Source organism: Schistocerca piceifrons, chromosome 5 (genome assembly GCF_021461385.2).
Source record: "Schistocerca piceifrons isolate TAMUIC-IGC-003096 chromosome 5, iqSchPice1.1, whole genome shotgun sequence".
Lineage (NCBI taxonomy): Eukaryota > Metazoa > Arthropoda > Insecta > Orthoptera > Acrididae > Schistocerca > Schistocerca piceifrons.
Genome location: NC_060142.1, coordinates 18459697 through 18486936, shown reverse-complemented (window position 1 = coordinate 18486936; position 27240 = coordinate 18459697).

The window sequence follows — 27240 nt, the reverse complement described above, 5'->3', positions numbered from 1 at the left end:
TCGGTTCTTTAGGACTGACCATAGCAAGAATGATAAAAGCCTAAAGAAATGGGTGCAGCCGGCAGGAGTAACTATGACTCTCTTAAGGTAGCCAAATGCCTCGTCACTCTGCGAAATTTATTGGAAAACTCGAGGATATCGTCGTTGGAGTAACTCAGACAACGTTTAGGTGGCCATGTTGCAGCATTTCGCTTCTGCAGGACTGGCCACAATACGAATTAAAGAGACGAAAGATTCAAAGAACGGGGAGCATCTGGCAGCTGTAACTATGACCCTCTTAAGGAAGCCAAATGCTTCGTCACTCTGCGAAATTTATATGAAAACTCAAGGCTATCGTCGTTAGAGTAACTCAGACAACGTTAAGGTGGACATGCTGTAGCATTTTGCTTCTGCAGGACTGGCCCCAACACGAATTAAAGAGAGGAAAGATTCAAAGAAGGGGGAGCAGCTTGCAGCAGTAACTATGACACTCTTAACGTAGCCAAATGCCTCATCACTCTGTGAAATTTATTAGAAAACTCGAGGCTATCGTCGTTGGAGTAACTAAGACAACGTTTAGGTGGCCATGTTGCAGCATTTCGCTTCTGCACGGACTGGCCGCAGTACGAATTAAAGAGAGGAAAGATTCAAAGAAAGGGGAGCAGCTGGCAGCAGGAATTATGACTCTCTTAAGGTATCCAAATGCCTCGTCATCTGGCGAAGTACATTTGCTAACTCGAGAAACTCGTAGTGGGAGTAACTGTGACGACGTTAAGGTGGACATACAGTGGCATATCGGTTCTGTAGGACTGGCCATAACAAGAATGATAAAGGCCTAAAGAAATGGGAGCAGCCGGCAAGAGTTTCTATGACTCTTTTAAGGTAGTCAAATGCCTCAGCACTCTGCGATATTTATTTGAAAACTCGAGGATAGCGTCGTTGGAGTAACTCAGACAACGTTTAGGTGGCCATGTTGCAGCATTTCGCTTCTGCAGGACTGGCCACAATACGAATTAAAGAGAGGAAAGATTCAAAGAAGGGGGAGCTGCTGGCAGCAGTAACTATGACTCTCTTAAGGAAGCCAAATGCCTCGTCTTCCGGCGAAGTACTTTTGCTAACTCGAGAAACTCGTAGTGGGAGTAACTGTGACGTCGTGAAGGTAAACATACAGTGGCATATCGGTTCTGTAGGACCGACCATAGCAAGAATGATAAAAGCCCAAAGAAATGCGTTCAGCCTTCAGAATTAACAATGACTGTCTTAAGGTAGACAAATGTCTCGTCAATCTGCGAAATTTATTTGAAAACTCGAGGATATCGTCGTTGGAGTAATTCAGACAACGTTAAGGTGGACATGCTGTAGCATTTTTTTCTGCAGGACTGGCCACAATACGAATTAAAGCGAGGAAAGATTCAAACAAGGGGGAGCAGCTGGCAGCAGTAACTACGACTCTCTTAAGGGAGCCAAATGCCTCGTCACTCTGCCAAATTTATTTGAAAACTCGAGGATATCGTCGTTAGAGTAAGTCAGACAACGTTAAGGTGGACATGCTGTAGCATTTTGCTTCTGCAGGACTGGCCACAATACGAGAGGAAAGATTCAAAGAAGGGGGAGCAGCTGGCAGCAGGAACTATGACTCTCTTAAGGTAGCCAAATGCCTCGTCATCCGGCGAAGTACTTTTGCTAACTCGATAAACTCGTAGTGGGAGTAACTGTGACGACGTGAAGGTAAACATACAGTGGCATATCGGTTCTGTAGGACCGACCATAGCAAGAATGATAAAAGCCTAAAGAAGCGGGTTCAGCTGGCAGCAGTAACTATGACTCTCTTAAGGAGGCCAAATGCGCGTCACTCTGCGAAATTAATTTGAAAACTCGAGGATATCGTCGTTGGAGTAACTCAGACACCGTTTAGGTGGCCATGTTGCAGTATTTCGCTTCTGCAGGACTGGCCACAATACGAATTAAAGAGAGGAAAGATTCAAAGAAGGGGAAGCAGCTGGCAGCAGTAACTATGACTCTCTTAAGGAAGCCAAATGCTTCGCCATTCTGCGAAATTTATATGAAAACTCGAGGCTATCGTCGTTAGAGTAACTCAGACAACGTTTAGGTGGACATGCTGTAGCATTTTGCTTCTGCAGGACTGGCCCCAATACGAATTAAAGAGAGGAAAGATTCAAAGAAGGGGGAGAAGCTTGCAGCAGTAACTATGACACTCTTAAGGTAGCCAAATGCCTCGTCACTCTGTGAAATTTATTAGAAAACTCGAGGCTATCGTCGTTGGAGTAACTCAGACAACGTTTAGGTGGCCATGTTGCAGCATTTCGCTTCTGCATGGACTGGCCGCAGTACGAATTAAAGAGAGGAAAGATTCAAAGAAAGGGGAGCAGCTGGCAGCAGGAACTATGACTCACTTAAGGTAGCCAAATGCCTCGTCATCCGGCGAAGTAATTATGCTAACTCGAAAAACTCGTAGTTTGAGTAACAGTGAAGACGTTAAGGTGGACATACAGTGGCATGTCGGTTCCGTAGGACTGGCCGTAGCAAGAATGATAAAGGCCTAAAGAAAGGGGAGCAGCCGGCAGAATTAACTATGATTGTCTGAAGGTAGACAAATGCCTCGTCAATCTGCGAAATTTATTTGAAAACTCGAGGATATCGTCGTTGGAGTAACTCAGACAACGTTAAGGTGGACATGCTGTAGCATTTTTCTTCTGCAGGACTGGTCACAATACGAATTAAAGCGAGGAAATATTCAAAGAAGGGGGAGCAGCTGGCAGCAGTAACTATGACTCTCTAAAGGTAGCAAATGCCTCGTCACGCTGAGAAATTTATGTGAGAACTCGAGGCTATCGTCGTTGGAGTAACTCAGACAACGTTCAGGTGGACATGTTCCAGCATTTCGCTTCCGCATGGACAGGCCGCAGTACGAATTAAAGAGAGGAAAAGGGGAGCAGCTGGCAGCAGGAACTATGACTCTCTTAAGGTAGCCAAATGCCTCGTCATCCGGCGCAGTACTTTTGTTAACTCGAGAAACTCGTAGTGGTAGTAACTGTGACGACGTGAAGTTAAACATACAGTGGCATATCGGTTCTTTAGGACTGACCATAGCAAGAATGATAAAAGCCTAAAGAAATGGGTGCAGCCGGCAGGAGTAACTATGACTCTCTTAAGGTAGCCAAATGCCTCGTCACTCTGCGAAATTTATTGGAAAACTCCAGGATATCGTCGTTGGAGTAACTCAGACATCGTTAAGGTGGACATGCTGTAGCATTTCGCTTCTGCAGGACTGGCCACAATACGAATTAAAGAGAGGAAAGATTCAAAGAAAGGGGGGCAGCTGGCAACAGTAACTATGACTCTCCTAAGGAAGCCAAATGCCTCGTCACGCTGCCAAATTTATTTGAAAACTCGAGGATATCGTCGTTAGAGTAACTCAGACAACGTTAAGGTGGACATGCTGTAGCATTTTGCTTCTGCAGGACTGGTTACAATACGAATTAAAGAGAGGAAAGATTCAAAGAAGGGGGAGCAGCTGGCAGCAGAAACTATGACACTCTTAAGGTAGCCAAATGCCTCGTCACTCTGTGAAATTTATTAGAAAACTCGAGGCTATCGTCGTTGGAGTAACTCAGACAACGTTTAGGTGGACATGTTGCAGCATTTCGCATCTGCATGGACTGGCCGCAGTACGAATTAAAGAGAAGAAAGATTCAAAGAAAGGGCAGCAGCTGGCAGCAGGAATTATGACTCTCTTAAGGTATCCAAATGCCTCGTCATCTGGCGAAGTACATTTGCTAACTCGAGAAACTCGTAGTGGGAGTAACTGTGACGGCGTTAAGGTAAACATACAGTGGCATATCGGTTCTGTAGGACCGACCATAGCAAGAATGATAAAAGCCTAAAGAAATGGGTGCAGCCGGCAGGAGTAACTATGACTCTTTTAAGGTAGTCAAATGCCTCGTCACTCTGCGAAATTTATTTGAAAACTCGAGGATATCGTCGTTGGAGTAACTCAGACAACGTTTAGGTGGCCATGTTGCAGCATTTCGCTTCTGCAGGACTGGCCACAATACGAATTAAAGAGAGGAAAGATTCAAAGAACGGGGAGCATCTGGCAGCTGTAACTATGACCCTCTTAAGGAAGCCAAATGCTTCGTCACTCTGCGAAATTTATATGAAAACTCAAGGCTATCGTCGTTAGAGTAACTCAGACAACGTTAAGGTGGACATGCTGTAGCATTTTGCTTCTGCAGGACTGGCCCCAACACGAATTAAAGAGAGGAAAGATTCAAAGAAGGGGGAGCAGCTTGCAGCAGTAACTATGACACTCTTAACGTAGCCAAATGCCTCATCACTCTGTGAAATTTATTAGAAAACTCGAGGCTATCGTCGTTGGAGTAACTAAGACAACGTTTAGGTGGCCATGTTGCAGCATTTCGCTTCTGCACGGACTGGCCGCAGTACGAATTAAAGAGAGGAAAGATTCAAAGAAAGGGGAGCAGCTGGCAGCAGGAACTATGACTCTCTTAAGGAATCCAAATGCCTCGTCATCTGGCGAAGTACATTTGCTAACTCGAGAATCTCGTAGTGGGAGTAACTGTGACGACGTTAAGGTGGACATACAGTGGCATATCGGTTCTGTAGGACTGGCCATAACAAGAATGATAAAGGCCTAAAGAAATGGGAGCAGCCGGCAAGAGTTTCTATGACTCTTTTAAGGTAGCCAAATGCCTCAGCACTCTGCGATATTTATTTGAAAACTCGAGGATATCGTCGTTGGAGTAACTCAGACAACGTTTAGGTGGCCATGTTGCAGCATTTCGCTTCTGCAGGACTGGCCACAATACGAATTAAAGAGAGGAAAGATTCAAAGAAGGGGGAGCTGCTGGCAGCAGTAACTACGACTCTCTTAAGGGAGCCAAATGCCTCGTCACTCTGCCAAATTTATTTGAAAACTCGAGGATATCGTCGTTAGAGTAAGTCAGACAACGTTAAGGTGGACATGCTGTAGCATTTTGCTTCTGCAGGACTGGCCACAATACGAGAGGAAAGATTCAAAGAAGGGGGAGCAGCTGGCAGCAGGAACTATGACTCTCTTAAGGTAGCCAAATGCCTCGTCATCCGGCGAAGTACTTTTGCTAACTCGATAAACTCGTAGTGGGAGTAACTGTGACGACGTGAAGGTAAACATACAGTGGCATATCGGTTCTGTAGGACCGACCATAGCAAGAATGATAAAAGCCTAAAGAAGCGGGTTCAGCTGGCAGCAGTAACTATGACTCTCTTAAGGAGGCCAAATGCGCGTCACTCTGCGAAATTAATTTGAAAACTCGACGATATCGTCGTTGGAGTAACTCAGACACCGTTTAGGTGGCCATGTTGCAGTATTTCGCTTCTGCAGGACTGGCCACAATACGAATTAAAGAGAGGAAAGATTCAAAGAAGGGGAAGCAGCTGGCAGCAGTAACTATGACTCTCTTAAGGAAGCCAAATGCTTCGCCATTCTGCGAAATTTATATGAAAACTCGAGGCTATCGTCGTTAGAGTAACTCAGACAACGTTTAGGTGGACATGCTGTAGCATTTTGCTTCTGCAGGACTGGCCCCAATACGAATTAAAGAGAGGAAAGATTCAAAGAAGGGGGAGAAGCTTGCAGCAGTAACTATGACACTCTTAAGGTAGCCAAATGCCTCGTCACTCTGTGAAATTTATTAGAAAACTCGAGGCTATCGTCGTTGGAGTAACTCAGACAACGTTCAGGTGGACATGTTCCAGCATTTCGCTGCCACATGGACAGGCCGCAGTACGAATTAAAGAGAGGAAAAGGGGAGCAGCTGGCAGCAGGAACTATGACTCTCTTAAGGTAGCCAAATGCCTCGTCATCCGGCGCAGTACTTTTGTTAACTCGAGAAACTCGTAGTGGTAGTAACTGTGACGACGTGAAGTTAAACATACAGTGGCATATCGGTTCTTTAGGACTGACCATAGCAAGAATGATAAAAGCCTAAAGAAATGGGTGCAGCCGGCAGGAGTAACTATGACTCTCTTAAGGTAGCCAAATGCCTCGTCACTCTGCGAAATTTATTGGAAAACTCCAGGATATCGTCGTTGGAGTAACTCAGACATCGTTAAGGTGGACATGCTGTAGCATTTCGCTTCTGCAGGACTGGCCACAATACGAATTAAAGAGAGGAAAGATTCAAAGAAAGGGGGGCAGCTGGCAACAGTAACTATGACTCTCCTAAGGAAGCCAAATGCCTCGTCACGCTGCCAAATTTATTTGAAAACTCGAGGATATCGTCGTTAGAGTAACTCAGACAACGTTAAGGTGGACATGCTGTAGCATTTTGCTTCTGCAGGACTGGTTACAATACGAATTAAAGAGAGGAAAGATTCAAAGAAGGGGGAGCAGCTGGCAGCAGAAACTATGACACTCTTAAGGTAGCCAAATGCCTCGTCACTCTGTGAAATTTATTAGAAAACTCGAGGCTATCGTCGTTGGAGTAACTCAGACAACGTTTAGGTGGCCATGTTGCAGCATTTCGCTTCTGCAGGACTGGCCACAATACGAATTAAAGAGAGGAAAGATTCAAAGAACGGGGAGCATCTGGCAGCTGTAACTATGACCCTCTTAAGGAAGCCAAATGCTTCGTCACTCTGCGAAATTTATATGAAAACTCAAGGCTATCGTCGTTAGAGTAACTCAGACAACGTTAAGGTGGCCATGTTGCAGCATTTCGCTTCTGCAGGACTGGCCACAATACGAATTAAAGAGAGGAAAGATTCAAAGAAGGGGGAGCTGCTGGCAGCAGTAACTATGACTCTCTTAAGGAAGCCAAATGCCTCGTCTTCCGGCGAAGTACATTTGCTAACTCGAGAAACTCGTAGTGGGAGTAACTGTGACGGCGTTAAGGTAAACATACAGTGGCATATCGGTTCTGTAGGACCGACCATAGCAAGAATGATAAAAGCCTAAAGAAATGGGTGCAGCCGGCAGGAGTAACTATGACTCTTTTAAGGTAGTCAAATGCCTCGTCACTCTGCGAAATTTATTTGAAAACTCGAGGATATCGTCGTTGGAGTAACTCAGACAACGTTTAGGTGGCCATGTTGCAGCATTTCGCTTCTGCAGGACTGGCCACAATACGAATTAAAGAGAGGAAAGATTCAAAGAACGGGGAGCATCTGGCAGCTGTAACTATGACCCTCTTAAGGAAGCCAAATGCTTCGTCACTCTCCGAAATTTATATGAAAACTCAAGGCTATCGTCGTTAGAGTAACTCAGACAACGTTAAGGTGGACATGCTGTAGCATTTTGCTTCTGCAGGACTGGCCCCAACACGAATTAAAGAGAGGAAAGATTCAAAGAAGGGGGAGCAGCTTGCAGCAGTAACTATGACACTCTTAACGTAGCCAAATGCCTCATCACTCTGTGAAATTTATTAGAAAACTCGAGGCTATCGTCGTTGGAGTAACTAAGACAACGTTTAGGTGGCCATGTTGCAGCATTTCGCTTCTGCACGGACTGGCCGCAGTACGAATTAAAGAGAGGAAAGATTCAAAGAAAGGGGAGCAGCTGGCAGCAGGAACTATGACTCTCTTAAGGTATCCAAATGCCTCGTCATCTGGCGAAGTACATTTGCTAACTCGAGAAACTCGTAGTGGGAGTAACTGTGACGACGTTAAGGTGGACATACAGTGGCATATCGGTTCTGTAGGACTGACCATAACAAGAATGATAAAGGCCTAAAGAAATGGGAGCAGCCGGCAAGAGTATCTATGACACTTTTAAGGTAGCCAAATGCCTCAGCACTCTGCGATATTTATTTGAAAACTCGAGGATATCGTCGTTGGAGTAACTCAGACAACGTTTAGGTGGCCATGTTGCAGCATTTCGCTTCTGCAGGACTGGCCACAATACGAATTAAAGAGAGGAAAGATTCAAAGAAGGGGGAGCTGCTGGCAGCAGTAACTATGTCTCTCTTAAGGAAGCCAAATGCCTCGTCTTCCGGCGAAGTACTTTTGCTAACTCGAGAAACTAGTAGTGGGAGTAACTGTGACGTCGTGAAGGTAAACATACAGTGGCATATCGGTTCTGTAGGACCGACCATAGCAAGAATGATAAAAGCCCAAAGAAATGCGTTCAGCCTTCAGAATTAACAATGACTGTCTTAAGGTAGACAAATGTCTCGTCAATCTGCGAAATTTATTTGAAAACTCGAGGATATCGTCGTTGGAGTAATTCAGACAACGTTAAGGTGGACATGCTGTAGCATTTTTTTTCTGCAGGACTGGCCACAATACGAATTAAAGCGAGGAAAGATTCAAACAAGGGGGAGCAGCTGGCAGCAGTAACTACGACTCTCTTAAGGGAGCCAAATGCCTCGTCACTCTGCCAAATTTATTTGAAAACTCGAGGATATCGTCGTTAGAGTAAGTCAGACAACGTTAAGGTGGACATGCTGTAGCATTTTGCTTCTGCAGGACTGGTCACAATACGAATTAAAGCGAGGAAATATTCAAAGAAGGGGGAGCAGCTGGCAGCAGTAACTATGACTCTCTAAAGGTAGCAAATGCCTCGTCACGCTGAGAAATTTATGTGAGAACTCGAGGCTATCGTCGTTGGAGTAACTCAGACAACGTTCAGGTGGACATGTTCCAGCATTTCGCTTCCGCATGGACAGGCCGCAGTACGAATTAAAGAGAGGAAAAGGGGAGCAGCTGGCAGCAGGAACTATGACTCTCTTAAGGTAGCCAAATGCCTCGTCATCCGGCGCAGTACTTTTGTTAACTCGAGAAACTCGTAGTGGTAGTAACTGTGACGACGTGAAGTTAAACATACAGTGGCATATCGGTTCTTTAGGACTGACCATAGCAAGAATGATAAAAGCCTAAAGAAATGGTGCAGCTGGCAACAGTAACTATGACTCTCCTAAGGAAGCCAAATGCCTCGTCACGCTGCCAAATTTATTTGAAAACTCGAGGATATCGTCGTTAGAGTAACTCAGACAACGTTAAGGTGGACATGCTGTAGCATTTTGCTTCTGCAGGACTGGTTACAATACGAATTAAAGAGAGGAAAGATTCAAAGAAGGGGGAGCAGCTGGCAGCAGAAACTATGACACTCTTAAGGTAGCCAAATGCCTCGTCACTCTGTGAAATTTATTAGAAAACTCGAGGCTATCGTCGTTAGAGTAACTCAGACAACGTTTAGGTGGACATGTTGCAGCATTTCGCATCTGCTTGGACTGGCCGCAGTACGAATTAAAGAGAAGAAAGATTCAAAGAAAGGGCAGCAGCTGGCAGCAGGAATTATGACTCTCTTAAGGTATCCAAATGCCTCGTCATCTGCCGAAGTACATTTGCTAACTCGAGAAACTCGTAGTGGGAGTAACTGTGACGGCGTTAAGGTAAACATACAGTGGCATATCGGTTCTGTAGGACCGACCATAGCAAGAATGATAAAAGCCTAAAGAAATGGGTGCAGCCGGCAGGAGTAACTATGACTCTTTTAAGGTAGTCAAATGCCTCGTCACTCTGCGAAATTTATTTGAAAACTCGAGGATATCGTCGTAGGAGTAACTCAGACAACGTTTAGGTGGCCATGTTGCAGCATCTCGCTTCTGCAGGACTGGCCACAATACGAATTAAAGAGAGGAAATATTCAAAGAACGGGGAGCATCTGGCAGCTGTAACTATGACCCTCTTAAGGAAGCCAAATGCTTCGTCACTCTGCGAAATTTATATGAAAACTCAAGGCTATCGTCGTTAGAGTAACTCAGACAACGTTAAGGTGGACATGCTGTAGCATTTTGCTTCTGCAGGACTGGCCCCAACACGAATTAAAGAGAGGAAAGATTCAAAGAAGGGGGAGCAGCTTGCAGCAGTAACTATGACACTCTTAACGTAGCCAAATGCCTCGTCACTCTGTGAAATTTATTAGAAAACTCGAGGCTATCGTCGTTGGAGTAACTAAGACAACGTTTAGGTGGCCATGTTGTAGCATTTCGCTTCTGCATGAACTGGCCGCAGTACGAATTAAAGAGAGGAAAGATTCAAAGAAAGGGGAGCTGCTGGCAGCAGTAACTATGACTCTCTTAAGGAAGCCAAATGCCTCGTCTTCCGGCGAAGTACTTTTGCTAACTCGAGAAACTCGTAGTGGGAGTAACTGTGACGTCGTGAAGGTAAACATACAGTGGCATATCGGTTCTGTAGGACCGACCATAGCAAGAATGATAAAAGCCCAAAGAAATGCGTTCAGCCTTCAGAATTAACAATGACTGTCTTAAGGTAGACAAATGTCTCGTCAATCTGCGAAATTTATTTGAAAACTCGAGGATATCGTCGTTGGAGTAACTCAGACAACGTTAAGGTGGACATGCTGTAGCATTTTTTTTCTGCAGGACTGGCCACAATACGAATTAAAGCGAGGAAAGATTCAAACAAGGGGGAGCAGCTGGCAGCAGTAACTACGACTCTCTTAAGGGAGCCAAATGCCTCGTCACTCTGCCAAATTTATTTGAAAACTCGAGGATATCGTCGTTAGAGTAAGTCAGACAACGTTAAGGTGGACATGCTGTAGCATTTTGCTTCTGCAGGACTGGCCACAATACGAGAGGAAAGATTCAAAGAAGGGGGAGCAGCTGGCAGCAGAAACTATGACTCTCTTAAGGTAGCCAAATGCCTCGTCATCCGGCAAAGTACTTTTGCTAACTCGATAAACTCGTAGTGGGAGTAACTGTGACGACGTGAAGGTAAACATACAGTGGCATATCGGTTCTGTAGGACCGACCATAGCAAGAATGATAAAAGCCTAAAGAAGCGGGTTCAGCTGGCAGCAGTAACTATGACTCTCTTAAGGTAGCCAAATGCGCGTCACTCTGCGAAATTAATTTGAAAACTCGAGGATATCGTCTTTGGAGTAACTCAGACACCGTTTAGGTGGCCATGTTGCAGTATTTCGCTTCTGCAGGACTGGCCACAATACGAATTAAAGAGAGGAAAGATTCAAAGAAGGGGAAGCAGCTGGCAGCAGTAACTATGACTCTCTTAAGGAAGCCAAATGCTTCGCCATTCTGCGAAATTTATATGAAAACTCGAGGCTATCGTCGTTAGAGTAACTCAGACAACGTTTAGGTGGACATGCTGTAGCATTTTGCTTCTGCAGGACTGGCCCCAATACGAATTAAAGAGAGGAAAGATTCAAAGAAGGGGGAGAAGCTTGCAGCAGTAACTATGACACTCTTAAGGTAGCCAAATGCCTCGTCACTCTGTGAAATTTATTAGAAAACTCGAGGCTATCGTCGTTGGAGTAACTCAGACAACGTTTAGGTGGCCATGTTGCAGCATTTCGCTTCTGCATGGACTGGCCGCAGTACGAATTAAAGAGAGGAAAGATTCAAAGAAAGGGGAGCAGCTGGCAGCAGGAACTATGACTCACTTAAGGTAGCCAAATGCCTCGTCATCCGGCGAAGTAATTATGCTAACTCGAAAAACTCGTAGTTTGAGTAACAGTGAAGACGTTAAGGTGGACATACAGTGGCATGTCGGTTCCGTAGGACTGGCCGTAGCAAGAATGATAAAGGCCTAAAGAAAGGGGAGCAGCCGGCAGAATTAACTATGATTGTCTGAAGGTAGACAAATGCCTCGTCAATCTGCGAAATTTATTTGAAAACTCGAGGATATCGTCGTTGGAGTAACTCAGACAACGTTAAGGTGGACATGCTGTAGCATTTTTCTTCTGCAGGACTGGTCACAATACGAATTAAAGCGAGGAAATATTCAAAGAAGGGGGAGCAGCTGGCAGCAGTAACTATGACTCTCTAAAGGTAGCAAATGCCTCGTCACGCTGAGAAATTTATGTGAGAACTCGAGGCAATCGTCGCTGGAGTAACTCAGACAACGTTAAGGTGGACATGCTGTAGCATTTTGCTTCTGCAGGACTGGTTACAATACGAATTAAAGAGAGGAAAGATTCAAAGAAGGGGGAGCAGCTGGCAGCAGAAACTATGACACTCTTAAGGTAGCCAAATGCCTCGTCACCCTGTGAAATTTATTAGAAAACTCGAGGCTATCGTCGTTGGAGTAACTCAGACAACGTTTAGGTGGACATGTTGCAGCATTTCGCATCTGCATGGACTGGCCGCAGTACGAATTAAAGAGAAGAAAGATTCAAAGAAAGGGCAGCAGCTGGCAGCAGGAATTATGACTCTCTTAAGGTATCCAAATGCCTCGTCATCTGGCGAAGTACATATGCTAACTCGAGAAACTCGTAGTGGGAGTAACTGTGACGGCGTTAAGGTAAACATACAGTGGCATATCGGTTCTGTAGGACCGACCATAGCAAGAATGATAAAAGCCTAAAGAAATGGGTGCAGCCGGCAGGAGTAACTATGACTCTTTTAAGGTAGTCAAATGCCTCGTCACTCTGCGAAATTTATTTGAAAACTCGAGGATATCGTCGTTGGAGTAACTCAGACAACGTTTAGGTGGCCATGTTGCAGCATTTCGCTTCTGCAGGACTGGCCACAATACGAATTAAAGAGACGAAAGATTCAAAGAACGGGGAGCATCTGGCAGCTGTAACTATGACCCTCTTAAGGAAGCCAAATGCTTCGTCACTCTGCGAAATTTATATGAAAACTCAAGGCTATCGTCGTTAGAGTAACTCAGACAACGTTAAGGTGGACATGCTGTAGCATTTTGCTTCTGCAGGACTGGCCCCAACACGAATTAAAGAGAGGAAAGATTCAAAGAAGGGGGAGCAGCTTGCAGCAGTAACTATGACACTCTTAACGTAGCCAAATGCCTCATCACTCTGTGAAATTTATTAGAAAACTCGAGGCTATCGTCGTTGGAGTAACTAAGACAACGTTTAGGTGGCCATGTTGCAGCATTTCGCTTCTGCACGGACTGGCCGCAGTACGAATTAAAGAGAGGAAAGATTCAAAGAAAGGGGAGCAGCTGGCAGCAGGAACTATGACTCTCTTAAGGTATCCAAATGCCTCGTCATCTGGCGAAGTACATTTGCTAACTCGAGAAACTCGCAGTGGGAGTAACTGTGACGACGTTAAGGTGGACATACAGTGGCATATCGGTTCTGTAGGACTGGCCATAACAAGAATGATAAAGGCCTAAAGAAATGGGAGCAGCCGGCAAGAGTAACTATGACTCTTTTAAGGTAGCCAAATGCCTCAGCACTCTGCGATATTTATTTGAAAACTCGAGGATATCGTCGTTGGAGTAACTCAGACAACGTTTAGGTGGCCATGTTGCAGCATTTCGCTTCTGCAGGACTGGCCACAATACGAATTAAAGAGAGGAAAGATTCAAAGAAGGGGGAGCTGCTGGCAGCAGTAACTATGACTCTCTTAAGGAAGCCAAATGCCTCGTCTTCCGGCGAAGTACTTTTGCTAACTCGAGAAACTCGTAGTGGGAGTAACTGTGACGTTGTGAAGGTAAACATACAGTGGCATATCGGTTCTGTAGGACCGACCATAGCAAGAATGATAAAAGCCCAAAGGAATGCGTTCAGCCTTCAGAATTAACAATGACTGTCTTAAGGTAGATAAATGCCTCGTCAATCTGCGAAATTTATTTGAAAACTCGAGGATATCGTCGTTGGAGTAACTCAGACAACGTTAAGGTGGACATGCTGTAGCATTTTTTTTCTGCAGGACTGGCCACAATACGAATTAAAGGGAGGAAAGATTCAAACAAGGGGGAGCAGCTGGCAGCAGTAACTATGACTCTCTTAAGGGAGCCAAATGCCTCGTCACTCTGCCAAATTTATTTGAAAACTTGAGGATATCGTCGATAGAGTAAGTCAGACAACGTTAAGGTGGACATGCTGTAGCATTTTGCTTCTGCAGGACTGGCCACAATACGAGAGGAAAGATTCAAAGAAGGGGGAGCAGCTGGCAGCAGGAACTATGACTCTCTTAAGGTGGCCAAATGCCTCGTCATCCGGCGAAGTACTTTTGCTAACTCGATAAACTCGTAGTGGGAGTAACTGTGACGACGTGAAGGTAAACATACAGTGGCATATCGGTTCTGTAGGACCGACCATAGCAAGAATGATAAAAGCCTAAAGAAGCGGGTTCAGCCGGCAGGAGTAACTATGACCCTCTTAAGGTAGCCAAATGCGCGTCACTCTGCGAAATTTATTTGAAAACTCGAGGATATCGTCGTTGGAGTAACTCAGACACCGTTTAGGTGGCCATGTTGCAGTATTTCGCTTCTGCAGGACTGGCCACAATACGAATTAAAGAGAGGAAAGATTCAAAGAAGGGGAAGCAGCTGGCAGCAGTAACTATGACTCACTTAAGGAAGCCAAATGCTTCGTCATTCTGCGAAATTTATATGAAAACTCGAGGCTATCGTCGTTAGAGTAACTCAGACAACGTTTAGGTGGACATGCTGCAGCATTTTGCTTCTGCAGGACTGGCCCCAATACGAATTAAAGAGAGGAAAGATTCAAAGAAAGGGGAGCAGCTGGCAGCAGGAACTATGACTCTCTTAAGGTAGTCAAATGCCTCGTCACTCTGCGAAATTTATTTGAGAACTCGAGGCTAACGTAGTTAGAGTAACTCTGACATCGTTTAGGTGGACATGTTGCAGCATTTCGCTTCTGCATGGACTGGCCGCAGTACGAAATAAAGAGAGGAAGTATTCAAAGACAGGGGAGCAGCTGGCAGCAGTAACTATGACTCTCTTAAGGTAGTCAAATGCCTCGTCACTCTGCGAAATTTATTTGAGAACTCGAGGCTATCGTAGTTAGAGTAACTCTGACATCGTTTAGGTGGACATGTTGCAGCATTTCGCTTCTGCATGGACTGGCCGCAGTACGAAATAAAGAGAGGAAGTATTCAAAGACAGGGGAGCAGCTGGCAGCAGTAACTATGACTCTCTTAAAGTAGCCAAATGCCTCGTCATCCGGCGAAGTACTTTTCTAACTCGAGAAACTCGTAGTGGGGGTAACTGTGACGACGTGATCGTAAACATACAGTGGCATATCGGTTCTGTAGGACTGGCCATAACAAGAATGATAAAAGCCTAAAGAAATGGGAGCAGCCGGCAAGAGTAACTATGACTCTTTTAAGGTAGTCAAATGCCTCGTCACTCTGCGAAATTTATTTGAGAACTCGAGGCTATCGTAGTTAGAGTAACTCTGACATCGTTTAGGTGGACATGTTGCAGCATTTCGCTTCTGCATGGACTGGCCGCAGTACGAAATAAAGAGAGGAAGTATTCAAAGACAGGGGAGCAGCTGGCAGCAGTAACTATGACTCTCTTAAGGAAGCCAAATGCCTCGTCTTCCGGCGAAGTACTTTTGCTAACTCGAGAAACTCGTAGTGGGAGTAACTGTGACGTCGTGAAGGTAAACATACAGTGGCATATCGGTTCTGTAGGACCGACCATAGCAAGAATGATGAAAGCCCAATGAAATGCGTTCAGCCTTCAGAATTAACAATGACTGTCTTAAGGTAGACAAATGCCTCGTCAATCTGCGAAATTTATTTGAAAACTCGAGGATATCGTCGTTGGAGTAACTCAGACAACGTTAAGGTGGACATGCTGTAGCATTTTTTTTCTGCAGGACTGGCCACAATACGAATTAAAGGGAGGAAAGATTCAAACAAGGGGGAGCAGCTGGCAGCAGTAACTATGACTCTCTTAAGGGAGCCAAATGCCTCGTCACTCTGCCAAATTTATTTGAAAACTCGAGGATATCGTCGATAGAGTAAGTCAGACAACGTTAAGGTGGACATGCTGTAGCATTTTGCTTCTGCAGGACTGGCCACAATACGAGAGGAAAGATTCAAAGAAGGGGGAGCAGCTGGCAGCAGGAACTATGACTCTCTTAAGGTGGCCGAATGCCTCGTCATCCGGCGAAGTACTTTTGCTAACTCGATAAACTCGTAGTGGGAGTAACTGTGACGACGTGAAGGTAAACACACAATGGCACATCGGTTCTGTAGGACCGACCATAGCAAGAATGATAAAAGCCCAAAGAAATGGGTTCAGCTGGCAGGAGTAACTATGACTCTCTTAAGGTAGCCAAATGCCTCGTCACTCTGCGAAATTTATTTGAAAACTCGATGATATCGTCGTTGGAGTAACTCAGACAACGTTTAGGTGGCCATGTTGCAGCATTTCGCTTCTGCAGGAGTGGCCACAAAACGAATTAAGGAGAGGAAAGATTCAAAGAAGGGGGAGCAGCTGGCAGCAGTAACTATGACTCTCTTAAGGAAGCCAAATTCCTCGTCACTCTGTGAAATTTATTAGAAAACTTGAGGGTATCGTCGTTGGAGTAACTCAGACAACGTTTAGGTGGATATGTTGCAGCATTTCGCTGCTGCATGGACTGGCCGCAGTACGAATTAAAGAGAGGAAAGATTCAAAGAAAGGGGAGCAGCTGGCAGCAGGAACTATGACTCTCTTAAGGTAGTCAAATGCCTCGTCACTCTGCGAAATTTATTTGAGAACTCGAGGCTATCGTAGTTAGAGTAACTCTGACATCGTTTAGGTGGACATGTTGCAGCATTTCGCTTCTGCATGGACTGGCCCCAGTACGAAATAAAGAGAGGAAGTATTCAAAGACAGGGGAGCAGCTGGCAGCAGTAACTATGACTCTCATAAAGTAGCCAAATGCCTCGTCATCCGGCGAAGTACTTTTCTAACTCGAGAAACTCGTAGTGGGGGTAACTGTGACGACGTGAACGTAAACATACAGTGGCATAACGGTTCTGTAGGACCGACCATAGCAAGAATGATAAAAGCCCAAAGAAATGGGTTCAGCTGGCAGGAGTAACTATGACACTCTTAAGGTAGCCAAATGCCTCGTCACTCTGCGAAATTTATTTGAAAACTCAATGATATCGTCGTTGGAGTAACTCAGACAACGTTTAGGTGGCCATGTTGCAGCATTTCGCTTCTGCAGGAGTGGCCACAAAACGAATTAAGGAGAGGAAAGATTCAAAGAAGGGGGAGCAGCTGGCAGCAGTAACTATGACTCTCTTAAGGAAGCCAAATGCTTCGTCACTCTGCGAAATTTTTATGAAAACTCGAGGCTATGGTCGTTACAGTAACTCAGACAACGTTAAGGTGGACATGCTGTAGCATTTTGCTTCTGCAGGACTGGCCCCAATACGAATTAAAGAGAGGAAAGATTCAAAGAAGGGGGAGCTGCTGGCAGTAGCAACTATGACACTCTTAAGGTAGCCAAATGCCTCGTCACTCTGTGAAATTTATTAGAAAACTTGAGGCTATCGTCGTTCGAGTAACTCAGACAACGTTTAGCTGGATATGTTGCAGCATTTCGCTTCTGCATGGACTGGCCGCAGTACGAATTAAAGAGAGGAAAGATTCAAAGAAAGGGGAGCAGCTGGCAGCAGGAACTATGACTCACTTAAGGTAGTGAGATGCCTCGTCATCCGGCGAAGTACTTTTCTAACTCGAGAAACTCGTGGTGGGGGTAACTGTGACGACGTGAAGGTAAACATACAGTGGCATATCAGTTCTGTAGGACCGACCATAGCAAGAATGATAAAAGCCCAAAGAAATGGGTTCAGCTGGCAGGAGTAACTATGACTCTCTTAAGGTAGCCAAATGCCTCGTCACTCTGCGAAATTTATTTGAAAACTCGATGATATCGTCGTTGGAGTAACTCAGACAACGTTTAGGTGGCCATGTTGCAGCATTTCGCTTCTGCAGGAGTGGCCACAAAACGAATTAAGGAGAGGAAAGATTCAAAGAAGGGGGAGCAGCTGGCAGCAGTAACTATGACTCTCTTAAGGAAGCCAAATTCCTCGTCACTCTGTGAAATTTATTAGAAAACTTGAGGCTATCGTCGTTGGAGTAACTCAGACAACGTTTAGGTGGATATGTTGCAGCATTTCGCTTCTGCATGGACTGGCCGCAGTACGAATTAAAGAGAGGAAAGATTCAAAGAAAGGGGAGCAGCTGGCAGCAGGAACTATGACTCTCTTAAGGTAGCCAAATGCCTCGTCACTCTGTGAAATTTATTAGAAAACTCGAGGCTATCGTCGTTGGAGTAACTCAGACAACGTTTAGGTGGCCATGTTGCAGCATTTCGCTTCTGCATGGACTGGCCGCAGTACGAATTAAAGAGAGGAAAGATTAAAAGAAAGGGGAGCAGCTGGCAGCAGGAACTATGACTCACTTAAGGTAGTGAAATGCCTCGTCATCCGGCGAAGTACTTTTCTAACTCGAGAAACTCGTGGTGGGGGTAACTGTGACGACGTGAAGGTAAACATACAGTGGCATAACGGTTCTGTAGGACCGACCATAGCAAGAATGATAAAAGCCCAAAGAAATGGGTTCAGCTGGCAGGAGTAACTATGACTCTCTTAAGGTAGCCAAATGCCTCGTCACTCCGCGAAATTTATTTGAAAACTCGATGATATCGTCGTTGGAGTAACTCAGACAACGTTTAGGTGGCCATGTTGCAGCATTTCGCTTCTGCAGGAGTGGCCACAAAACGAATTAAGGAGAGGAAAGATTCAAAGAAGGGGGAGCAGCTGGCAGCAGTAACTATGACTCTCTTAAGGAAGCCAAATTCCTCGTCACTCTGTGATATTTATTAGAAAACTTGAGGCTATCGTCGTTGGAGTAACTCAGACATCGTTTAGGTGGATATGTTGCAGCATTTCGCTTCTGCATGGACTGGCCGCAGTACGAATTAAAGAGAGGAAAGATTCAAAGAAAGGGGAGCAGCTGGCAGCAGGAACTATGACTCTCTTAAGGTAGTCAAATGCCTCGTCACTCTGCGAAATTTATTTGAGAACTCGAAGCTATCGTAGTTAGAGTAACTCTGACATCGTTTAGGTGGACATGTTGCAGCATTTCGCTTCTGCATGGACTGGCCGCAGTACGAAATAAAGAGAGGAAGTATTCAAAGACAGGGGAGCAGCTGGCAGCAGTAACTATGACTCTCTTAAAGTAGCCAAATGCCTCGTCATCCGGCGAAGTACTTTTCTAACTCGAGAAACTCGTAGTGGGGGTAACTGTGACGACGTGAACGTAAACATACAGTGGCATAACGGTTCTGTAGGACCGACCATAGCAAGAATGATAAAAGCCCAAAGAAATGGGTTCAGCTGGCAGGAGTAACTATGACTCTCTTAAGGTAGCCAAATGTCTCGTCAATCTGCGAAATTTATTTGAAAAATCGAGGATATCGTCGTTGGAGTAACTCAGACAACGTTAAGGTGGACATGCTGTAGCATTTTTTTTCTGCAGGACTGGCCACAATACGAATTAAAGGGAGGAAAGATTCAAACAAGGGGGAGCAGCTGGCAGCAGTAACTATGACTCTCTTAAGGGAGCCAAATGCCTCGTCACTCTGCCAAATTTATTTGAAAACTCGAGGATATCGTCGATAGAGTAAGTCAGACAACGTTAAGGTGGACATGCTGTAGCATTTTGCTTCTGCAGGACTGGCCACAATACGAGAGGAAAGATTCAAAGAAGGGGGGGCAGCTGGCAGCAGGAACTATGACTCTCTTAAGGTGGCCAAATGCCTCGTCATCCGGCGAAGTACTTTTGCTAACTCGATAAACTCGTAGTGGGAGTAACTGTGACGACGTGAAGGTAAACATACAATGGCATATCGGTTCTGTAGGACCGACCATAGCAAGAATGATAAAAGCCCAAAGAAATGGGTTCAGCTGGCAGGAGTTACTATGACTCTCTTAAGGTAGCCAAATGCCTCGTCACTCTGCGAAATTTATTTGAAAACTCGATGATATCGTCGTTGGAGTAACTCAGACAACGTTTAGGTGGCCATGTTGCAGCATTTCGCTTCTGCAGGAGTGGCCACAAAACGAATTAAGGAGAGGAAAGATTCAAAGAAGGGGGAGCAGCTGGCAGCAGTAACTATGACTCTCTTAAGGAAGCCAAATGCTTCGTCACTCTGCGAAAATTTTATGAAAACTCGAGGCTATGGTCGTTACAGTAACTCAGACAACGTTAAGGTGGACATGCTGTAGCATTTTGCTTCTGCAGGACTGGCCCCAATACGAATTAAAGAGAGGAAAGTTTCAAAGAAGGGGGAGCTGCTGGCAGTAGCAACTATGACACTCTTAAGGTAGCCAAATGCCTCGTCACTCTGTGAAATTTATTAGAAAACTTGAGGCTATCGTCGTTCGAGTAACTCAGACAACGTTTAGCTGGATATGTTGCAGCATTTCGCTTCTGCATGGACTGGCCGCAGTACGAATTAAAGAGAGGAAAGATTCAAAGAAAAGGGAGCAGCTGGCAGCAGGAACTATGACTCACTTAAGGTAGTGAAATGCCTCGTCATCCGGCGAAGTACTTTTCTAACTCGAGAAACTCGTGGTGGGGGTAACTGTGACGACGTGAAGGTAAACATACAGTGGCATATCGGTTCTGTAGGACCGACCATAGCAAGAATGATAAAAGCCCAAAGAAATGGGTTCAGCTGGCAGGAGTAACTATGACTCTCTTAAGGTAGCCAAATGCCTCGTCACTCTGCGAAATTTATTTGAAAACTCGATGATATCGTCGTTGGAGTAACTCAGACAACGTTTAGGTGGCCATGTTGCAGCATTTCGCTTCTGCAGGAGTGGCCACAAAACGAATTAAGGAGAGGAAAGATTCAAAGAAGGGGGAGCAGCTGGCAGCAGTAACTATGACTCTCTTAAGGAAGCCAAATTCCTCGTCACTCTGTGAAATTTATTAGAAAACTTGAGGCTATCGTCGTTGGAGTAACTCAGACAACGTTTAGGTGGATATGTTGCAGCATTTCGCTTCTGCATGGACTGGCCGCAGTACGAATTAAAGAGAGGAAAGATTCAAAGAAAGGGGAGCAGCTGGCAGCAGGAACTATGACTCTCTTAAGGTAGTCAAATGCCTCGTCACTCTGCGAAATTTATTTGAGAACTCGAGGCTATCGTAGTTAGAGTAACTCTGACATCGTTTAGGTGGACATGTTGCAGCATTTCGCTTCTGCATGGACTGGCCGCAGTACGAAATAAAGAGAGGAAGTATTCAAAGACAGGGGAGCAGCTGGCAGCAGTAACTATGACTCTCTTAAAGTAGCCAAATGCCTCGTCATCCGGCGAAGTACTTTTCTAACTCGAGAAACTCGTAGTGGGGGTAACTGTGACGACGTGAACGTAAACATACAGTGGCATAACGGTTCTGTAGGACCGACCATAGCAAGAATGATAAAAGCCCAAAGAAATGGGTTCAGCTGGCAGGAGTAACTATGACACTCTTATGGTAGCCAAATGCCTCGTCACTCTGCGAAATTTATTTGAAAACTCAATGATATCGTCGTTGGAGTAACTCAGACAACGTTTAGGTGGCCATGTTGCAGCATTTCGCTTCTGCAGGAGTGGCCACAAAACGAATTAAGGAGAGGAAAGATTCAAAGAAGGGGGAGCAGCTGGCAGCAGTAACTATGACTCTCTTAAGGAAGCCAAATGCTTCGTCACTCTGCGAAATTTATATGAAAACTCGAGGCTATGGTCGTTACAGTAACTCAGACAACGTTAAGGTGGACATGCTGTAGCATTTTGCTTCTGCAGGACTGGCCCCAATACGAATTAAAGAGAGGAAAGATTCAAAGAAGGGGGAGCTGCTGGCAGTAGCAACTATGACACTCTTAAGGTAGCCAAATGCCTCGTCACTCTGTGAAATTTATTAGAAAACTTGAGGCTATCGTCGTTCGAGTAACTCAGACAACGTTTAGCTGGATATGTTGCAGCATTTCGCTTCTGCATGGACTGGCCGCAGTACGAATTAAAGAGAGGAAAGATTCAAAGAAAGGGGAGCAGCTGGCAGTAGGAACTATGACTCTCTTAAGGTAGTCAAATGCCTCGTCACTCTGCGAAATTTATTTGAGAACTCGAGGCTATCGTAGTTAGAGTAACTCTGACATCGTTTAGGTGGACATGTTGCAGCATTTCGCTTCTGCATGGACTGGCCGCAGTACGAAATAAAGAGAGGAAGTATTCAAAGACAGGGGAGCAGCTGGCAGCAGTAACTATGACTCTCTTAAAGTAGCCAAATGCCTCGTCATCCGGCGAAGTACTTTTCTAACTCGAGAAACTCGTAGTGGGGGTAACTGTGACGACGTGAACGTAAACATACAGTGGCATATCGGTTCTGTAGGACTGGCCATAACAAGAATGATAAAAGCCTAAAGAAATGGGAGCAGCCGGCAAGAGTAACTATGACTCTTTTAAGGTAGTCAAATGCCTCGTCACTCTGCGAAATTTATTTGAGAACTCGAGGCTATCGTAGTTAGAGTAACTCTGACATCGTTTAGGTGGACATGTTGCAGCATTACGCTTCTGCATGGACTGGCCGCAGTACGAAATAAAGAGAGGAAGTATTCAAAGACAGGGGAGCAGCTGGCAGCAGTAACTATGACTCTCTTAAGGAAGCCAAATGCCTCGTCTTCCGGCGAAGTACTTTTGCTAACTCGAGAAACTCGTAGTGGGAGTAACTGTGACGTCGTGAAGGTAAACATACAGTGGCATATCGGTTCTGTAGGACCGACCATAGCAAGAATGATGAAAGCCCAATGAAATGCGTTCAGCCTTCAGAATTAACAATGACTGTCTTAAGGTAGACAAATGCCTCGTCAATCTGCGAAATTTATTTGAAAACTCGAGGATATCGTCGTTGGAGTAACTCAGACAACGTTAAGGTGGACATGCTGTAGCATTTTTTTTCTGCAGGACTGGCCACAATACGAATTAAAGGGAGGAAAGATTCAAACAAGGGGGAGCAGCTGGCAGCAGTAACTATGACTCTCTTAAGGGAGCCAAATGCCTCGTCACTCTGCCAAATTTATTTGAAAACTCGAGGATATCGTCGATAGAGTAAGTCAGACAACGTTAAGGTGGACATGCTGTAGCATTTTGCTTCTGCAGGACTGGCCACAATACGAGAGGAAAGATTCAAAGAAGGGGGGGCAGCTGGCAGCAGGAACTATGACTCTCTTAAGGTGGCCAAATGCCTCGTCATCCGGCGAAGTACTTTTGCTAACTCGATAAACTCGTAGTGGGAGTAACTGTGACGACGTGAAGGTAAACATACAATGGCATATCGGTTCTGTAGGACCGACCATAGCAAGAATGATAAAAGCCCAAAGAAATGGGTTCAGCTGGCAGGAGTAACTATGACTCTCTTAAGGTAGCCAAATGCCTCGTCACTCTGCGAAATTTATTTGAAAACTCGATGATATCGTCGTTGGAGTAACTCAGACAACGTTTAGGTGGCCATGTTGCAGCATTTCGCTTCTGCAGGAGTGGCCACAAAACGAATTAAGGAGAGGAAAGATTCAAAGAAGGGGGAGCAGCTGGCAGCAGTAACTATGACTCTCTTAAGGAAGCCAAATTCCTCGTCACTCTGTGAAATTTATTAGAAAACTTGAGGCTATCGTCGTTGGAGTAACTCAGACAACGTTTAGGTGGATATGTTGCAGCATTTCGCTTCTGCATGGACTGGCCGCAGTACGAATTAAAGAGAGGAAAGATTCAAAGAAAGGGGAGCAGCTGGCAGCAGGAACTATGACTCTCTTAAGGTAGTCAAATGCCTCGTCACTCTGCGAAATTTATTTGAGAACTCGAGGCTATCGTAGTTAGAGTAACTCTGACATCGTTTAGGTGGACATGTTGCAGCATTGCGCTTCTGCATTGACTGGCCCCAGTACGAAATAAAGAGAGGAAGTATTCAAAGACAGGGGAGCAGCTGGCAGCAGTAACTATGACTCTCTTAAAGTAGCCAAATGCCTCGTCATCCGGCGAAGTACTTTTCTAACTCGAGAAACTCGTAGTGGGGGTAACTGTGACGACGTGAACGTAAACATACAGTGGCATAACGGTTCTGTAGGACCGACCATAGCAAGAATGATAAAAGCCCAAAGAAATGGGTTCAGCTGGCAGGAGTAACTATGACACTCTTAAGGTAGCCATATGCCTCGTCACTCTGCGAAATTTATTTGAAAACTCAATGACATCGTCGTTGGAGTAACTCAGACAACGTTTAGGTGGCCATGTTGCAGCATTTCGCTTCTGCAGGAGTGGCCACAAAACGAATTAAGGAGAGGAAAGATTCAAAGAAGGGGGAGCAGCTGGCAGCAGTAACTATGACTCTCTTAAGGAAGCCAAATGCTTCGTCACTCTGCGAAATTTTTATGAAAACTCGAGGCTATGGTCGTTACAGTAACTCAGACAACGTTAAGGTGGACATGCTGTAGCATTTTGCTTCTGCAGGACTGGCCCCAATACGAATTAAAGAGAGGAAAGTTTCAAAGAAGGGGGAGCTGCTGGCAGTAGCAACTATGACACTCTTAAGGTAGCCAAATGCCTCGTCACTCTGTGAAATTTATTAGAAAACTTGAGGCTATCGTCGTTCGAGTAACTCAGACAACGTTTAGCTGGATATGTTGCAGCATTTCGCTTCTGCATGGACTGGCCGCAGTACGAATTAAAGAGAGGAAAGATTCAAAGAAAGGGGAGCAGCTGGCAGCAGGAACTATGACTCACTTAAGGTAGTGAAATGCCTCGTCATCCGGCGAAGTACTTTTCTAACTCGAGAAACTCGTGGTGGGGGTAACTGTGACGACGTGAAGGTAAACATACAGTGGCATATCGGTTCTGTAGGACCGACCATAGCAAGAATGATAAAAGCCCAAAGAAATGGGTTCAGCTGGCAGGAGTAACTATGACTCTCTTAAGGTAGCCAAATGCCTCGTCACTCTGCGAAATTTATTTGAAAACTCGATGATATCGTCGTTGGAGTAACTCAGACAACGTTTAGGTGGCCATGTTGCAGCATTTCGCTTCTGCAGGAGTGGCCACAAAACGAATTAAGGAGAGGAAAGATTCAAAGAAGGGGGAGCAGCTGGCAGCAGTAACTATGACTCTCTTAAGGAAGCCAAATTCCTCGTCACTCTGTGAAATTTATTAGAAAACTTGAGGCTATCGTCGTTGGAGTAACTCAGACAACGTTTAGGTGGATATGTTGCAGCATTTCGCTTCTGCATGGACTGGCCGCAGTACGAATTAAAGAGAGGAAAGATTCAAAGAAAGGGGAGCAGCTGGCAGCAGGAACTATGACTCTCTTAAGGTAGTCAAATGCCTCGTCACTCTGCGAAATTTATTTGAGAACTCGAGGCTATCGTAGTTAGAGTAACTCTGACATCGTTTAGGTGGACATGTTGCAGCATTTCGCTTCTGCATGGACTGGCCGCAGTACGAAATAAAGAGAGGAAGTATTCAAAGACAGGGGAGCAGCTGGCAGCAGTAACTATGACTCTCTTAAAGTAGCCAAATGCCTCGTCATCCGGCGAAGTACTTTTCTAACTCGAGAAACTCGTAGTGGGGGTAACTGTGACGACGTGAACGTAAACATACAGTGGCATAACGGTTCTGTAGGACCGACCATAGCAAGAATGATAAAAGCCCAAAGAAATGGGTTCAGCTGGCAGGAGTAACTATGACACTCTTATGGTAGCCAAATGCCTCGTCACTCTGCGAAATTTATTTGAAAACTCAATGATATCGTCGTTGGAGTAACTCAGACAACGTTTAGGTGGCCATGTTGCAGCATTTCGCTTCTGCAGGAGTGGCCACAAAACGAATTAAGGAGAGGAAAGATTCAAAGAAGGGGGAGCAGCTGGCAGCAGTAACTATGACTCTCTTAAGGAAGCCAAATGCTTCGTCACTCTGCGAAATTTATATGAAAACTCGAGGCTATGGTCGTTACAGTAACTCAGACAACGTTAAGGTGGACATGCTGTAGCATTTTGCTTCTGCAGGACTGGCCCCAATACGAATTAAAGAGAGGAAAGATTCAAAGAAGGGGGAGCTGCTGGCAGTAGCAACTATGACACTCTTAAGGTAGCCAAATGCCTCGTCACTCTGTGAAATTTATTAGAAAACTTGAGGCTATCGTCGTTCGAGTAACTCAGACAACGTTTAGCTGGATATGTTGCAGCATTTCGCTTCTGCATGGACTGGCCGCAGTACGAATTAAAGAGAGGAAAGATTCAAAGAAAGGGGAGCAGCTGGCAGCAGGAACTATGACTCTCTTAAGGTAGTCAAATGCCTCGTCACTCTGCGAAATTTATTTGAGAACTCGAGGCTATCGTAGTTAGAGTAACTCTGACATCGTTTAGGTGGACATGTTGCAGCATTTCGCTTCTGCATGGACTGGCCGCAGTACGAAATAAAGAGAGGAAGTATTCAAAGACAGGGGAGCAGCTGGCAGCAGTAACTATGACTCTCTTAAAGTAGCCAAATGCCTCGTCATCCGGCGAAGTACTTTTCTAACTCGAGAAACTCGTAGTGGGGGTAACTGTGACGACGTGAACGTAAACATACAGTGGCATATCGGTTCTGTAGGACTGGCCATAACAAGAATGATAAAAGCCTAAAGAAATGGGAGCAGCCGGCAAGAGTAACTATGACTCTTTTAAGGTAGGCAAATGCCTCAGCACTCTGCGATATTTATTTGAAAACTCGAGGATATCGTCGCTGGAGTAACTCAGACAACGTTTAGGTGGCCATGTTGCAGCATTTCGCTTCTGCAGGACTGGCCACAATACGAATTAAAGAGAGGGAAGATTCAAAGAAGGGGGAGCTGCTGGCAGCAGTAACTATGACTCTCTTAAGGAAGCCAAATGCCTCGTCTTCCGGCGAAGTACTTTTGCTAACTCGAGAAAGTCGTAGTGGGAGTAACTGTGACGTCGTGAAGGTAAACATACAGTGGCATATCGGTTCTGTAGGACCGACCATAGCAAGAATGATAAAAGCCCAAGGAAATGCGTTCAGCCTTCAGAATTAACAATGACTGTCTTAAGGTAGACAAATGCCTCGTCAATCTGCGAAAATTATTTGAAAACTCGAGGATATCGTCGTTGGAGTAACTCAGACAACGTTAAGGTGGACATGCTGTAGCATTTTGCTTCTGCAGGACTGGCCACAATACGAGAGGAAAGATTCAAAGAAGGGGGAGCAGCTGGCAGCAGGAACTGTGACTCTCATAAGGTGGCCAAATGCCTCGTCATCAGGCGAAGTACTTTTGCTAACTCGATAAACTCGTAGTGGGAGTAACTGTGACGACGTGAAGGTAAACATACAGTGGCATATCGGTTCTGTAGGACCGACCATAGCAAGAATGATAAAAGCCTAAAGAAGCGGGTTCAGCCGGCAGGAGTAACTATGACCCTCTTAAGGTAGCCAAATGCGCGTCACT